This window comes from Pinus tabuliformis, chromosome 3_1 (genome assembly GCF_031772625.1).
Source record: "Pinus tabuliformis cultivar Carrire ecotype Pingquan chromosome 3_1, CPIR1, whole genome shotgun sequence".
Taxonomy (NCBI): Eukaryota; Viridiplantae; Streptophyta; class Pinopsida; order Pinales; family Pinaceae; genus Pinus; species Pinus tabuliformis.
This window is the reverse complement of record NC_142301.1, coordinates 874,201,474-874,217,031: the sequence shown is the minus strand read 5'-3', so window position 1 is coordinate 874,217,031 and position 15,558 is coordinate 874,201,474. Positions and strand designations below refer to the sequence as shown.

Genomic DNA, 15,558 nt, shown 5'->3' with positions numbered 1-15,558 from the left:
GGACCAACACTGCACAACAAGTTTCGGGCATTCTTGTGAGACCTGGTTAAGACCCTTGAGACTTTCTATGTGTCTCCAGCTCAATCCTGAAATGGGTAATCAGTATAAGCTTGGCCTGAAACTTGACTGAAAGTGGAAATTGCCAAAACCCATTGAATGCCTAAGCAAATTGAAGTTTCAATACTGTCACTTGTACGGATACTCTGTTAACCTGAATTGTAAGGTCTTAGTGACAACAGAAATCCAACTTACGTTCAACAGGAATGACAATTCTGCTTCCAAAGGGGAAAGGAGGGATAGCATGTTCTCCTTCCAAAGGAGGCAGGAATAGGCTTAGATGCTCAAAGTTCAAAGCTTGAAGAAGATACCTAGGATGATAGGTATGTTTTAAATCACCAAGGGAGGGCTTTTAAGCATGTATGCTATCCCAAAGTCTTGCATTGTCGTCCGAGGAAGGAAGCCCAAATCTGTTATATCGTCATCCGAGGAAGGAAGCCCAGAATCTGTTAATAAGAAACAGAAGCAAAATGAAGCAAAAAAAGGGACAAGCTATAACAAGAAACAACATAATCCACCTGTCTTTTTTTCAAACTACATTTCCATGTGACTATGAAACACTTCTCGGTAGGAAATCCATGACTAAGGAGGCAGAGAATGTGTTTTGGGAACTTCACATTGATGGTTGACAAAGTTATCGAATCACAGCTCAAAATTGAGAAAACTAATTCAACAACACGACATTCTGCTTTCAAAGATAAAGATGCAACACGTGGTTTGTTAAGCCATGATGCAGGAGCAAAATCAGAAATAGAGAGTGATTTGCAAATGAATATATGGTAAACTACAAGAACAATAGGTAAAAACCATTCAACTCTGAAAAACAATGTAAGATGATCTTATTACAATCTAAATGGATCTCAAATTACAAGAAGTAGATTAATATAGGAAATTCAATATAATTGATTGCTCAATATTAAATAGAACATCATATTTCTTACAAAATGATGATTGAAAGGGATATTAAAATGCAAGCAGATTATCTTTGAAGTAGCTAAATGTCCCGTGTCTATAGCCTATGGGGCAAGAACTGATCGCATAGAGAGAGATAACTAAATATTAGCCCTTAGGAATATCTTACTACAATTAATCCAATATTGCAGCTGAATACAGTAAGACTATAAATGAATAGATAAGTTGAAATAAGTCTACAAGATAAATTCCTTACTAAAATTGAGTACTACAAATATGAAGTTGTTGCAGATATCTGTTGGTTCTCTCAAATTCATCTTCTAGTGAGATCTCTTGTTCCTAATGAGAATAACTTGAGGCTTAAAAGTTAGAACAGACATTAATTATTTTTATTTCTTGGCTTGCAGAGGGCTTTCTGCCATTAAGACTGGAGCGTGATTAAATCTGCTCTGAATACTTCATATGTATTTGAGCAATATCAAGGAGAAAATTCTCAAAATGAGGCACTCCACGTTGGATTCAGGAATACTGTTATCCATTTGCAATTTTTCACAGTTCATAATTATTAAGAATAGAACTGTCAATTTCAAGCCCATTAATACAAAGGACTGGAAAGTGACAGAATAATAACAATTACACCTTTTTTTATTGCCAGTGCTTCATTGAACAGACTTTCAAGTGTCTCCCATTGACCTAAAATTGACACAGTTTTTGTTCTCTTTTCACTGCTTAGTCAAGCTACTCAGAATCGATAAACTCTAGAGTACACTTCTGGGCCCTAAAAATAGGTTGAAAACAAATTAACTCCCAACTACCAGAATGAAACACCAACAGGGAAATTTTGAATGAAATCAAACTACTCCCAACTACCAGCATAAATTTTCAGTCTTTTAGCCTATATTGACAACAATGGTTACTGTTACAATTGACAGTTGATGGCATCAAAAGTAACATCATCTATCTGGTAGACAGTAATTAAGGAATGCTTCAGAAGCTACAGCTTTTGCTAACTCACTGTAGGGAGGTTATAAAATATAGCTTTAGTTTTCCATTGTCACTGCTTAGTCAAGCTAATCAGAATAGATAGAGGACACTTACAGATCCTGAAAATAGGCTAGGAACAAATTAACTCAAGCAAGTCATTAAAAACTAGAAGCTCAAGCACGCTGCATGATGATGGAGTCATTCTCAAGCAAACACCAACAAGAACATATTGAATGGCATCAAACTAGTGCCAACTACCAGCGTGAATTTCAGTCTTTTGGTCTAGAATGATAACAATGGTTAACGCTGCAAATGACAGCTCATGGCATTATAAGTAATATCATTAACATGGCAGACAGTGATTAAAAATTGCTTCAGAGGCTACACCTTTTGCTAACTCACTAAAGTGAAGTTATTGATGAATACCAGAATGAGCTCTGGAAAAGTTTTAAACAACAGTGCACATTCAGGTCCTGTGAGTAGTTAATTCTGGATTGGGTGCAAATAAGGCTATCGAAGTTACAGTCCAATTGGTGTAGTTCGAAAGTTTTTACTATAACTGTGTTTACCTTCTATATCATAAATGCTTAGTTTTTGAAATGAAATGAAAAACCAAATGATACCTTCAGATCCAAACTTTCAGCATACCAAAGCAAAATGCGCCTGCACAATTCTTTTGAACTGTTCAATTTGAAGGAATTTATGAGGCCATTATTTTAATTTTTTTTATGAGAACCAAACACATTTATCAGAATATCTATAGACAAAGCCCCTGACTGACCTTCATCCAAAGAATGCAATGCTCCACAAGATTAAGAGGCTCCCGTATCTAAAATCATCAATCCAAAAGAATGTGATTGCAATTGCCGTGCTACAAAGTTTAAAATCTCTACCTTTTGACTAATAAGATAATTAAAATAGGATTAGGAAACAATGGATAGAATGATCAACAAACAATGACGCTTTTTCTTTATTCATCCTGTGATAAAGGGTCCGATTGCCACAAAGAATAAACTCAACAGTCAACAGAACATTCATCCATTGTTGAAGTTGTTATCCACCAGGGTTTCATTTTTGTTATGGTCTGCACTACATGTGCTGCATGAATTTCAAAGGGATGAGGGTGGGTGGAATCTCAGGCAAGTTTGGTGGAATAGATACACCTAAGCTAAAGGAAGTTCATTCTTTGTGGTGTAGCCCTGAAACACTTTCATAAGATAAAAGGAAAATCAAACTATATCACGTTGGTACATGACATGATACCTGTAAGAACAAGATCAAGAACCCTTCCTGCGTAATCTAGACATTGGCATCATGCTTGTTCTTGCCTTCGGTATCTGGGTTTTGTCCAAGTAACCTACTCAGATCTTCATCTCCATCTAAGACCTTCTTACGAGCCTCCTTTACCTTAAGTGACTGCAATTTCAAATGATTGTAGAAGAAAACCCCCAAGAAAGCCAAGCCATACCCTAACAGATTAATACCAGTCACTCTGTCCTTTATAACAGACCATGATAAGGAAATCAGGAGCCAGTCCTTGACAACACCTGCAACGTTCATTGTAGGGGCCGATGCCTTACCAACCAAAAGAAAAATTACCAAGTTCAGTAGAAATGCACATGCGCAGTTGGCACTAAAAAGCCTCACATCCAAATAAAATGAAGAAGAGGCCGCTAGAACCGGGAACTCAATTATTGCCCAAGGGATTGACAGGAATACAAAACAGCAAGGGGCAACATAGTATACTGATGTTATTGGATTCAGACTAATCCCCTTAGCGGTCAGAAGTATTTGAATTAAGACTAACCGTGTTGCCTCAAAAACCACAGCACCCAATTGCAACATGACACCCCTAGAATTGAACTAGGCTTCCCCATATGCAGCAATGGCAACCCCTAAAGAGATTCCAACCATGTTGCCCATAGTCTTTGAACTGAAACACTCCTTTCCCAACAAAACTCCAATGGAATACACTGCAACAGGCATGAGGGCCTTAAGCATTTGTATAAGAACAAGGCCAAGGTAGGAATGAACAAGACCGAGGTCAAGGAGGGCATGAGGCTGAGGAATGAAGAAGGTTGAGGTTAAGGATGGCAGAGTTTTGATAAATGGAAGGATAAGACACATGCCCTTCATGGTAGGTCCCACATAGCATTTTTTTGTAGGATGATTAATATGCTATGTGGTAGCTGTAATTTATAAAATTTGCATTTGCATGCGCTACACGTGCCTCCTGCCTCACTGAGAGGTGTAACCAGAGAACAATTTCCTTGAAGAAACTCAATTGCTAAACACAAACACATAGTTTTTCAGCGAATGGACTGGGAAATCTAACCAGGCTCACCACCAGAGGTATAAGCTTTCAAAATTGTTGATCATACATGTAGTCACCAGAGCAGATTTGATAGTGGAGATGCTCCATTTAGGGCTGACAGATCTCAATAAGGCAGCAATTTTCTTTCTGCTGGGTTGACAGATCTCAATAAGGCAACAATTTCTTTAGTGCGGCAGAAGATTCATTGTGGTTAGCTACATAGCATCACTGTGGGGATTTTAAGGAAGAAGAAGATGCGCCTATCTTTCTTGGTGCCATTCCAGCTATGACTACAGGTGGAATTTGGCCTCAAGCTTTCAAAATTGTTGATCATTTGAACTTCCTGGTATCCTTAACTTGAAGTAGCAGCCTGTCACTGTGGGGCTGTAACAAGGGTCTTTTTCACCTCTAGTTATCTCACATTACAAGTCAATCCGGGAGCGTTTTGTTATTGTAAGGGACATCTTAATTTGAGGCTATTTGTCAGGATAATGCTTCGTAGTATAGATCTAAAGAATACAAGAGTAAACGGATGCTAACGCTAAATTACTTTTGCATAAAGAAATCACACACGCAGCAACTTCGTCGGTCGAGGGTATGGAATTAATAACCTATCCCCCTAGAAACTGATGAAGGAGTATGGATCATGATCTGGGAGCATTATAGCGTCTGCTGTATCTCACAACAGTCTTGAACCTCCTCTCATGCCACTTCAATAAACGCAAGCGAAAGGAACAGCAATAAAACAGAATGAAACAGCAACTTCAGAAATGGAACAGCAATAAAAGGAACAGCAGTAAATGGAACGGCAGTAAATGGAACAGCAGTAAAGAAACTAAGTCTCGCGAGGTCAACACTTCCAATCCTTGGCACACACTTACATACAAAAGGAAAGCAATCATTTATACAGGTTTGCAGCTTAATCAAATGGAACAACAAATTATTAAAGACAGGAAACGTCAATCATATATATATCAAATGGAATAACAAATCATTAAAGACAGGAAACGTCAATCATATATATACGATCTGCAATAGTCACCAACAATCCATTAACCCCAATCACCTGTAGCTGAAATATTCTACTTATGAATTCTGTAATTGATGCAAACAATTCGGATCAACAGTATGCGAAGAATCCTGAAAGTATGATATGAACTTGTTACAGAGATTTATAACAGGAAAGCTACAGATGAATAAATATGAAACGACATGGAACCATAACAAATTAGGAGAAACAAACCACACAAAGCAGAATTGTAATGGTACAATCAGCCAGTGTCCGTTGGAGCCGGGCCCAAAGCTTCCAATGGCGCACTGCCGTAAACTACTTCAGACGCACGGAGAAATTAACACCAAGGTATTATATTAACGCATCAATGAGATTACAAAACTAAGTCTCAGAGAGACTCAATAGTCTGAGTTCAACTGACAATAAAATTCATGACAGAAAGTTAAGGATACCCAAAAGTCATCCCCTAGTTTTCAATGCTACCCTCCTTTTATACAATTAACGGCGGAGTTCACCGGTCGACAAAACGATTGATCGTAGCGATCCCTCAGGATCGAAGATCCTGAGGGATCCACTAAACTGTTAACGCTTTCTTTTACTCGGCCTGCATTTCCGAACTGGCAGTCCTTCATCTCGTTCCGGACTGATCTTCCTTGATTTACTCGACCTGGTCTGAACCTTATTTAGAGTTGGAGGGATAGCCGTTATCTTCTCATCAAATCCTCGTTTTGCATTGCGCCTTTCTGCTTTTACCTTTTCCTGCGTAGGGAAGACAACTGTTAGTGATTGGATCATTTTAGACTCATTCTCGTTGCATTTTCCCTACTTTATAATAAAGAAAAGATTACAACTATTGCTTAAAACATCACTAAATCATTTATTAAAACATACCTTCCCAATGCTCTACACACCCCCCGACTTACTCTGTTTCATGGCCTCATGAAACCGTTATAATTAACATGGAGAGCAGTAAGAGAATAGGCTGGAGAGGGTACTTCATGAGGGGGTCTGCAACCATGATAGGCAACCAGATTATCAAAGAAATAATGCAACTGATCTGCAGGCATATCATACAAGGCCTGGTACCCCGGTGCAGGGTGCCAGATAATTGGGCTACGGAACCGATATCCTAACCATGATGGTCCGGCTTGCAGAATGCACTGGCCATAAAAAGGCAGTCGTTCAGCAGCCAGCTCAAAGTTCTCATATCTGAAGGGCTCCCTGAGCTGGATGCTTGGGGTGGAAATCCGATAACGGAATTTGGCAGCCTCCAAGGCGGAATCTTTAATAACCAGGAAGTATTCTAAGCTATTTCGGATCAACTCCTCATGCATGGGTCCTAGTAGTTTTATAATGCCAGGGTTTCTCATAAGGCTTTTATGTGATTGCCATAGGCGAACTGGATCTTGAGGCTCAGCCCTGACCCATAGATCTAGGCTGTGCTCCTGCCTCTGAAAGGCATTGTAAGCCCTGAGCCATTTTAACTGGTTGACCCCGAATGAAACAAAGGCTTGCAGCTGTATATCCCCCACAAAGGGGCCAGGGTTTAGATCAGTTTCCTGCTCAAGCACCATATTGTGCAAATAAAATTCGCATAATAATCGTTGGACCTTAACCCCATAATGTTTGCAACAATCAATAAAATCATTAACAGTGTTAATCTGAATGGGGGCACCTGCCCTGACAACTTTTATTTTCAATCTTAAGTATCTTTCAAGGAGGAATAAAGCATAATTCTTCGCGGGGGCCCTGCAAGTCAAAACATCATCATACAACGAACATACAGTGTCCAATTGTTTAATAACAGCATCTAGTCGATGTGTTACCTTAGCAACCTTTTCCTGTTCCTTCTGCCATCCTTCAAAAGCCTGACTCTCCGATTCACTCATGTTTCGCAGCTGCTGTTGCAGTTCTTCATGTTTTTCCAGAGGGATCCTTTGTTCCTCTAACTGCTCAACCCTCTGCTGCAATTCTTCGTATTTTTCTCGAGGAATCCTCTGCTCAACCTCCTGTTGCAGCTCCTCATATTTCTCTCGAGGGATCATTTGTCCCTGTAGTTGTTCAGCCTCTTGTTGGGCCTGTCTTATCTCGCGGCGCAAGGCCTTGGTTTTTGGATCCCTTTCCCATAATTCCCTAGAGGCAGGAAGATTCGCCTGGACCTTTACATTTCATCGCTTAATTTTCCCTGAAGGTGGTGTCTCAGTGTGAACTGCTCTATTTTCTCCTTCCTTCTTGACATGTATAAAGGGGTACGGTGGTCCCTCTGTAACTGGGATGTCGGCTTGTGGCTCAACTTTAATTGGAACGGCAGTCGGTTCTAATGGGCCGTTTGGAATATCAGCCTGTTCCTTTAAGTCAATAGGAACGGCATTCTGGTGCCCTGCTCCAGATGGAACAGCATTTTGTTCCTCAGTATTAATTGGAACAGCTGCAGGTTTGCTAGCAGAGTATCGACCTACTAGATGTCTATAGGTGCTCCGTCTTCCTCTCTGAGATGTCCCAGCTGTATTTGTCCTTCTTTTTCTTCTCACAGTCCTCTTTATTCTCAAACTGGCTTTCAGACTCCGAATTTTCTGCCGAAGCTGGGCTATAATATTCAGCAATTTCTGCTGTTTTCTTCTCAACTTCTTAATTTCTTTTGCCTCGGCTGTGGGCACATGGGTAGTCCTCAGTTCTGCTCCTCTTTCATCGAGGGTTTCTTCTATCATTCGGGGAACGTCCTGTTCCCGACAGTCATTTTCATCCCCCCCGCCATCAGCGGGTGGATTTCCTTCTGGTGTTTTGGGAACGGCTTGTTCCAGATTGGTATTCAGATTTTCTTTGTCAATGACAGGGGGGTTTTCTTCCCCTGCCATCCCATCATGCAATTCGTCACGCGCTTCTTCCTCAGAAGGTCCTTCGGGAGGCTCTGCCGGACTAGAGGGTGAAGGATAACCTCTAAGGCTGGCCAAGATGGTGGCCAGCTCTTCTTCCTCCACAGGGTTTTGTGGATGGCTACCCCCCAATTGTTCCATCTCCTTCTCCCGAATTGGCTGCTCAGTAGCTGCCTCTGGATAGCTGGTCTCGGCCACAGAGTCGTCATCCCTATCTCCTTCTTCAGCTCCTACTTCATTCTCTGTTTGTTCCAGGTTTTCCCCAGGTATTTGTTCTGGCGCTGGAGGGTCTTCTGTTATTTCAATCGGCTGGCCTATGTTTGGCTGGATTTTTTCCAGCCTACCTCTTATCTTTGCCAACCGAACTGACTTTCTAGGCCTCCTGGGCTGTTCGGGTGTGCTGACCACCTGTTCTTCCGCCTCCACCTTTCTGCGTTTTTCAACCTGTTCTTCTGTGCCAGAGGAATGCCTTCGCTTTAAGGTAGCAGGTCTTTCTGCGGCCAATTCCTTACGTTTTTCTGCATGTCTAGTTGCTCCAGGGGTGCATTTCTGTTTCCCTAGCTTTATGCGTTTCTTTGCTTGCTCGGTTGTGCCCGAGGGTTGCTTCGGTTTTGGCAATTCTCTGGGTTTTTTAGGTGTTTCGGCGGTGCTAGCGGGGTGCTTCGTCTTTGGGGATGGTGATTCTACTCCCCCTTCAATTGCTGTAAGAAGTTCCCGCCAGCTGGTCTGCTGCCGAGCGAGACTGTATGTCACTATCAGGCGGATCAGTCCGTGGTGGCTAACCACTGCGTCTTCATGGTGTGCCTTTTTCAGGCTCCGAGAGGTATCATGCAACAATGAATTTAACAATGCAGGGAGATTCACAACACATTTTCCTTTTAACACAGCTAAGAGCTTAAGGTGACGCGGCCTTACCACATCTTTTCGTCCTTCGCAGGTGATGTAGCTCTGTACTACCTTTGCCAGTTCGCTCCAAGGTTCTCCCAGTGTTGCCGGCAGCACTCCTTTTCCCTTCACTGTCAGCTCCTGCCCTTCATCTTGGAAGAGTTCTATGATCTTTTGCAGTCTTTCTTTCTTTGTCGTCCATATTGGACCTAAGTCTGGTAATCCGGTTACTTCCGCGATTATTTCCTTCGTGACTGCTATCTGCTTCCCACCTACCACTGAGTGTTCTTCCTGCAAATTCTGCAGGAATTCCATGGCCACTATTTCGTTTGATTTGCGTAGGCGGCCAAAATAAGTTAACCACCCTGCTTTTTCTAAGATCTTCCGAGCGGCTTCGGAGATTATGAGCTCGCTCGGCTCGCTTCTGATAGATTTTCCCCCCATGGTTCTATTTCAGGGTCTAGATGGAACAGCAATGCAAAGAACGTAATTGCGGCAAAAAGAAAAGACACAGAGCATGCATGAATAATTGATCATAAATAACAACTTTTTCGAAAAATAGCATTGTCATGCCGTTAACGCATATCGTACCTCCGTATCATATCATTTCCGAATGATGTGTTAACACGTGGCCGGCGGAGTAATGAAGTCACCTCCCCCCCCCACGCGAAATGATAGGCTGCCTCAGCCGTCAAATAGAAGAAGGCAGTCATCCCATCACCGAGTCATAATGGAGCAGCTTATAAAGTTTTGCCACGTTGTAGATTAGACAGAGAAATACCGAGATCGCTGCGACGGATAGATCGCGTTTAACGTAAGCCTTCGTGATGTGATGCAGAACATAAGGATAGAACATCTAGCACTCATGGAAAGTCTGAGATAGTCATAGTCAATGCCTTTGCCATAATTGGTAATGATAAATATTCATGTGACGTATCCATTAAGGTGTAAGATATAATTATTACGAGGATAGAAAGAAATATTTAATAAGATCCAAATTGGTGTATATGTTTTGACTCCGATACCATTAACAGAGCTCTGCTGCCAACCAGTGTTTATAACCGTGGCAGAGTTGTTTATTTCACCCTGGAACCATAGTCCTTTGTGTAGTTTTGAAGAGCAATTCTTGTCAACATGCAGGCCATCATGCTGGCTTGGTAACCAGATAACCATGACGCCATTCACCAGAGAGGCGCGAAACGTGGGCAGGCTGGCTCGTGATGAGACCCCCTGTTCCAAGGTTTGTTTATATAATGAACCTGTTGGACCATATCCCTGGTGTGGTGGCCATAATGGGAATGCCACTTCGCTTCCAATCTTATGATCATAGTAGGTTGGTTCTTAATGAAACCCCCTATCCTGCATCTGACAAATAATTTCTTTTGGTTCTGCTGCTTTTTCTTTTGAGATAGACTTTTGCTCTTGTATAGTTACACATAAGGGTGGTTCAGCCCTCCTTAAGAGTGGGAATGGCGGAAGAAGTCTTGTTATCCCAATAGGAAAATATAAATTTTCTATTCTTATTTCCAAGTAATAATAAAGAAAATTGTAGGAACGTAACATGATGAAATTTTCCAACAGGGCAGAGGAGGTGAGACTTATGGCTGAAAGAATGATGAGTGTATGGTTCCCTCCTTTGTTGTATCAATACTAGGGCTGTTATAGATAGCGATCTATGATGTGCTGATCTTGATATATCATGCCTTTTATATTTGTTGCATAAATGTATAGCTGCTACTTATGGCCTCGGGACAATGTTTTCTTCTTATAGAAAGGACGAGGGCAGACTATTTCTTTCTTGCAAGGGAGGGTGGGAGGGTTCTTTTGATGTAATGTCCTAAGATAACAAAAACACTTAAACGCTGCTTGCTAAAAAAAAGAATTGAAAAAAAACACACAAATGTTGCTCCTTCTAAAAAGGGAAATAAATAAAAAAAAAAAAAAAAAAATTCAAAAGTGTTGTTCCTTTTGAAAAGGAACAGCAAAAATTCAAAAGTGTTGTTCCTTTTGGAAAGGAACAGCAAAAATTCAAAAAGTGCTGTTCCTTTTGGAAAGGAACAGCAAAACTCAAGGGTGCCGTTCCTTTTTGAAAAGGAACAGCAAAACACACAAGTGTTGTTCCTTTTGAAAAGGAACAGCAAAACACACAAGTGCTGTTCCTTTTGAAAAGGAACAGCAAAACACGCAAGTGCTGTTCCTTTTGAAAAGGAACAGCAAAACACACAAGTGCTATTCCTTTTTGAAAAGGAACAGCAAAACACGCAAGTGCTGTTCCTTTTCAAAAAGGAACAGCAAAACTCACAAGTGCTGTTCCTTTTGAAAAGGAACAGCAAAACTCACAAGTGCTGTTCCTTTTGAAAAGGAACAACAAAACACACAAGTGTTGTTCCTTTTGAAAAGGAACAGCAAAACACACACTTGAAACATATATACAAAATTTACAATTTTATATACAAAATGTGGTAATAAAGAATGAACTTCTTACCAATCTATAGGGGAGGAAGTTTTTGCTTCCTCTCCCATAATCTTGATGTTAGTATCTTGGCGTAACTGCTGGCAAAATGATTCCCGAGTGAGCGGTTTGCGATACAGACGAACTCGGTGGCCGTTTACCTTAAATGTATATCCAGATCCATCAATTGTAATCAAAGTAAGGGTCCCATTGTCATGGACTTTTTGAATCTCGTATGGTCCCAACCATCGAGTCTGAAGCTTCCCGGGGAAATCCTAAAATCTAGAATCGTATAACAGAGCCCAGTCTCCTTCGTGAAATATCTTGTTTTTGATGAGCGCATCATGCCATTTGGCTCGCTGCTGCTGGATGAGTGCTGTATTTTGTAATGCAGCGAGCCTTGTTTCGTCCAACTCGTTAATTTGCTGTAATCGATTTTTCTGTGCTTCACTTAAATCTAATCCGACTTCTTGGGCAGTTCGCAGGGTTTGGATCTCAAATTCGATAGGAAAAATGGGTTGCTTTCCAAACACTAAGTGATATGGTGAATAGCCAGTGGTACTTCTCCATGTGGTTCGATAAGCCCACAGTGCCTCCGGTAGTCAGGCGGCCCAATCGCGGCGGTGTGAGGCAACAGTTTTTGTCAAAATTGACTCTATTATCTTATTACTGTTTTCAACTTGCCCATTTGCCTGCGGATGGTATGGGGTAGTAATTTTGTGATGGATGTGATGGTTACTGAGTGTTGCAGCTAATTTATGTCCCACAAATTGTGGTCCTCCATCTGTAACCACTTCCCTTGGAAGACCATAACGTACAAACAAATGGAACAAGAACTGAATTACCGACTCCTCTGTAGCTCTGGGTAATGCCTCCGCCTCAACCCATTTGGTAACATATTCATTTGCCACCAAAATGTAGGTTTTTTGGTTTGATGGGGGGTTGATGGGTCCAACAAAGTCCAGAGCCCAGCGTTCGAAAGGTTCGATCACCAATTGAGGCCGCAAAGGCATTTCGTCTGCTGGGCCAGGTCGTCCTACACGCTGACAACTATCACAGGCCTGGACAAATTTTTTTTCATCTTTGAAGATTGTAGGCCAGTAATATCCAGTTTGTAATACTTTGTGTGCTGTCCTTCGTTCAGCGAAATGTCCTCCACATGGCCCGTCATGGCAGGCTTTCAAGATATCAAAGATTTCGTCTTCTCGAATACATCTTCTGATTTCCATATCTGCGCCTGTGTGAAACAGATAGCCCCCAACCCACGAAAATCGATTGCTTTTCGCTACGATTTGTTTCCGTTCATTGGGAGTTAAATGTTTTGGAAGCTTACCTACTGCAAGATAATTAGCCACATCAGCGTACCAGGGAGTCTGAACAGCGACTGCAAATAAGTGTTCATCTGAGAATTGGTCCTCAGCTGCTGCTGTTTCAACTAATTTTGGTATTCGTGAAAGAAAATCAGCTACAGGGTTCTCCTTCCCTGGTCGATCTCTGATTGTAATGTCGAATTCCTGCAACAAGATCAACCACCTGGTTATTCTTCCATTTGTAACAGGCTTATTTGCTAAATACCTAATAGCAGAATGGTCTGTATACAAAATAACGGGATAGCCTGTAATATAGTGTCTAAATTTATTAATAGCATGTATCACAGCTAAAAATTCTTTTTCGGTGACAGTGTAATTTAATTCAGCCGGAGCCAAATTTTTGCTGATGTAATAGATAGCGTATGGTCTTTTCTCTTCTTCTTGGCCCAACACTGCACCGATTGCTGTGTCTGAGGCGTCGGTTGAAATTTGGAATGGTAAGTTCCAATTAGGTCCTCTGAGAACTGGAGCTGTAGATAGCAACTTTTTTAATTCTGTGAAGGCTCGATCACATTTTTCTGTCCACAAAAAATCAACATTTCCAGTTAATGCATGTAGAGGTGCGGCAATATGTGAGTAATGTTGTATAAATCGTCTATAATACCCAGAAAAACCAAGAAAACTGCGTACCTCTGTTTGATTAGTGGGGGTTGGGATAAGCATGAGTATTTGAATTTTAGCCGGGTCTACCTGAATGCCAGCTGCTGAGATGTAATGTCCCAGAATGAGTCCTTCTGTCATCATCATGTAACATTTTTCGTGACTCAAGCAAAGCCTGGTAGCGATGCAACGCTCTAGGACTTTTTCGAGAGTGTCCAGGGCTGGATCAAAGTCATCTCCATATGGTGTGAAATCATCCATATAGACTTCCAATCCATCATTAATTAAATCTGCGAAGATGCTAAGAACAGCCCGTTGGAATGTGGCCGGAGCATTACATAATCCAAAGGGTAAGACTCGGTAGGCGAACGTTCCCCAGGGGCAAGTAAAGGTAGTCTTGTCCTGGTCTTCAGGGGCAATCTGAATCTGGTTATATCTGCTGAAGCCATCCAAAAAAGAAAAAAAATTCTTGCCTGCTAAGGTGTCCAATACCTGATCTATGAAAGGGAGAGGGAAGTGATCTTTTTGTGTAGCTTTGTTTAATTCTCTGTAATCAACGCAGATCCTCCATTTCCCGTTCTTTTTAGGTACGACCACAAGTGGGGAGACCCATTTGCTGTCAGAAATAGGATAAATAAAATTAACGTCTAATAATTTCTGCAGCTCATCTTTTACAACATCTTTTAAATGGGGATTGAGTCTTCTCTGTGGTTGGCGAACCGGTCTTGCATCTTTCTCGATATAGATACGATGTGTACATAGCTGGGGATCAATCCCCTTCATATCGGGATAGTCCCAAGCAAATGCCTCTTGATACTTTCGTAGGAGCTGGATGAGTTTGGTCTCTTGCTCAGGTGTCAGATTAGCGTTAATGTTTAAAGTTTTGCCCGGTTCAATTTGTATTACTTTGCTGTTAGCAACAGAGGTTACAGGTATATTTGGGTCATTGTCATCTTTTAGAGGATCTTCCTCTAATTCGTTATCAAATGCCGCTTTTATCATAAAGCATTGTGTATACGATGTGGATTCTGTTTGATTATTGAATTTATTGATGGCATCATCTTCCGTTTGATCTTTAAAATCTAGCGCTTCCTGAACTGTTAATGGTGGTCTAATATTATCAGTAATATATGAGGCAGGGCGCAAATTGGTCAGCGATGTATGAGGTGTGATGCTTGGCTGGGCTGGCGGGTACAAGATTAAATTTTTGATATCCGGTCCTCTGGTTATGGTCATGTTTCCCTGCCGGCATCCAATGTAGGCGTCAGCAGTAGCGAGCCATGGTCTACCTAGAATTAGCGGATGTCCATCTAGTCGGGTTTTTGGATTAATCACCAGAAAATCGGTCGGGTATTCCCAAGAGTCCACTGAAACCATGACATCATACAAGGTGCCTTCTGGTCTTATTACTGATCGGTCAGCTAGCTCTAGTAAAGTGGAAGTAGGCTCTACCGATGTGATTCCAAGCTTCTGGCAGGTTGATGTTGTCAGGATGTTAATCGCAGCCCCTAGATCTACTAAAACGTTGGTCAGGGTCTGCCCACAGACTTGAACAGTGACAATTGGGTTTCCGGGATCCTCATATTTAATTGGTGTTTCTTTCCCTGATAAGAGGTCGGATAAGGTGCCGACTACCTGGACTCTAGGGTTAGGGGTTATATTTCTTTTTGTTTTTCTGCTACACAGGTCTTTTATGGTTTTTGCATATATGGGGATATCCTGTATAGCCTGAAGGAATGGAATTCTTATATACAAGTTTTGAAGTTCTCCCAGAATATCAAAATCCGGATATTGCTTTTGTCTTGGAATGGCCAGTCGTTCTGGGAACGATGGAGAAGATGTAATTACTTGCTGATGAACCTGATCTTTACTTACTTCTTCTTGTTGTGACGGCTGTTCTATCGGTAACTGGTTTTCAATATGAGCGGTTCTATGTCCCTCAGTTTCTATTATTCGCCCAGATCTCAACTGAAGATCATTGCACTCCTGCAGAGCATATTCAATCTCGGAAGATTCTATAATTTGAAGAGATTGAACTGGTCGATTATTTGGGTTCGGGTTGGGTTGGGCTGGGAGCTGCGGTCTTAGGTTGGGCTGGG

At 41.5% G+C, this 15,558-nt stretch overlaps 1 pseudogene; it reads right to left on the bottom strand.

Moving 5' to 3' along the window:
* Positions 1–3,252: 3,252 nt before the first annotated feature.
* Positions 3,253–4,089, bottom strand: LOC149190365 (putative sugar phosphate/phosphate translocator At2g25520 pseudogene; annotated as a pseudogene).
* Between the last annotated feature and the right edge of the window lie 11,469 nt (positions 4,090–15,558).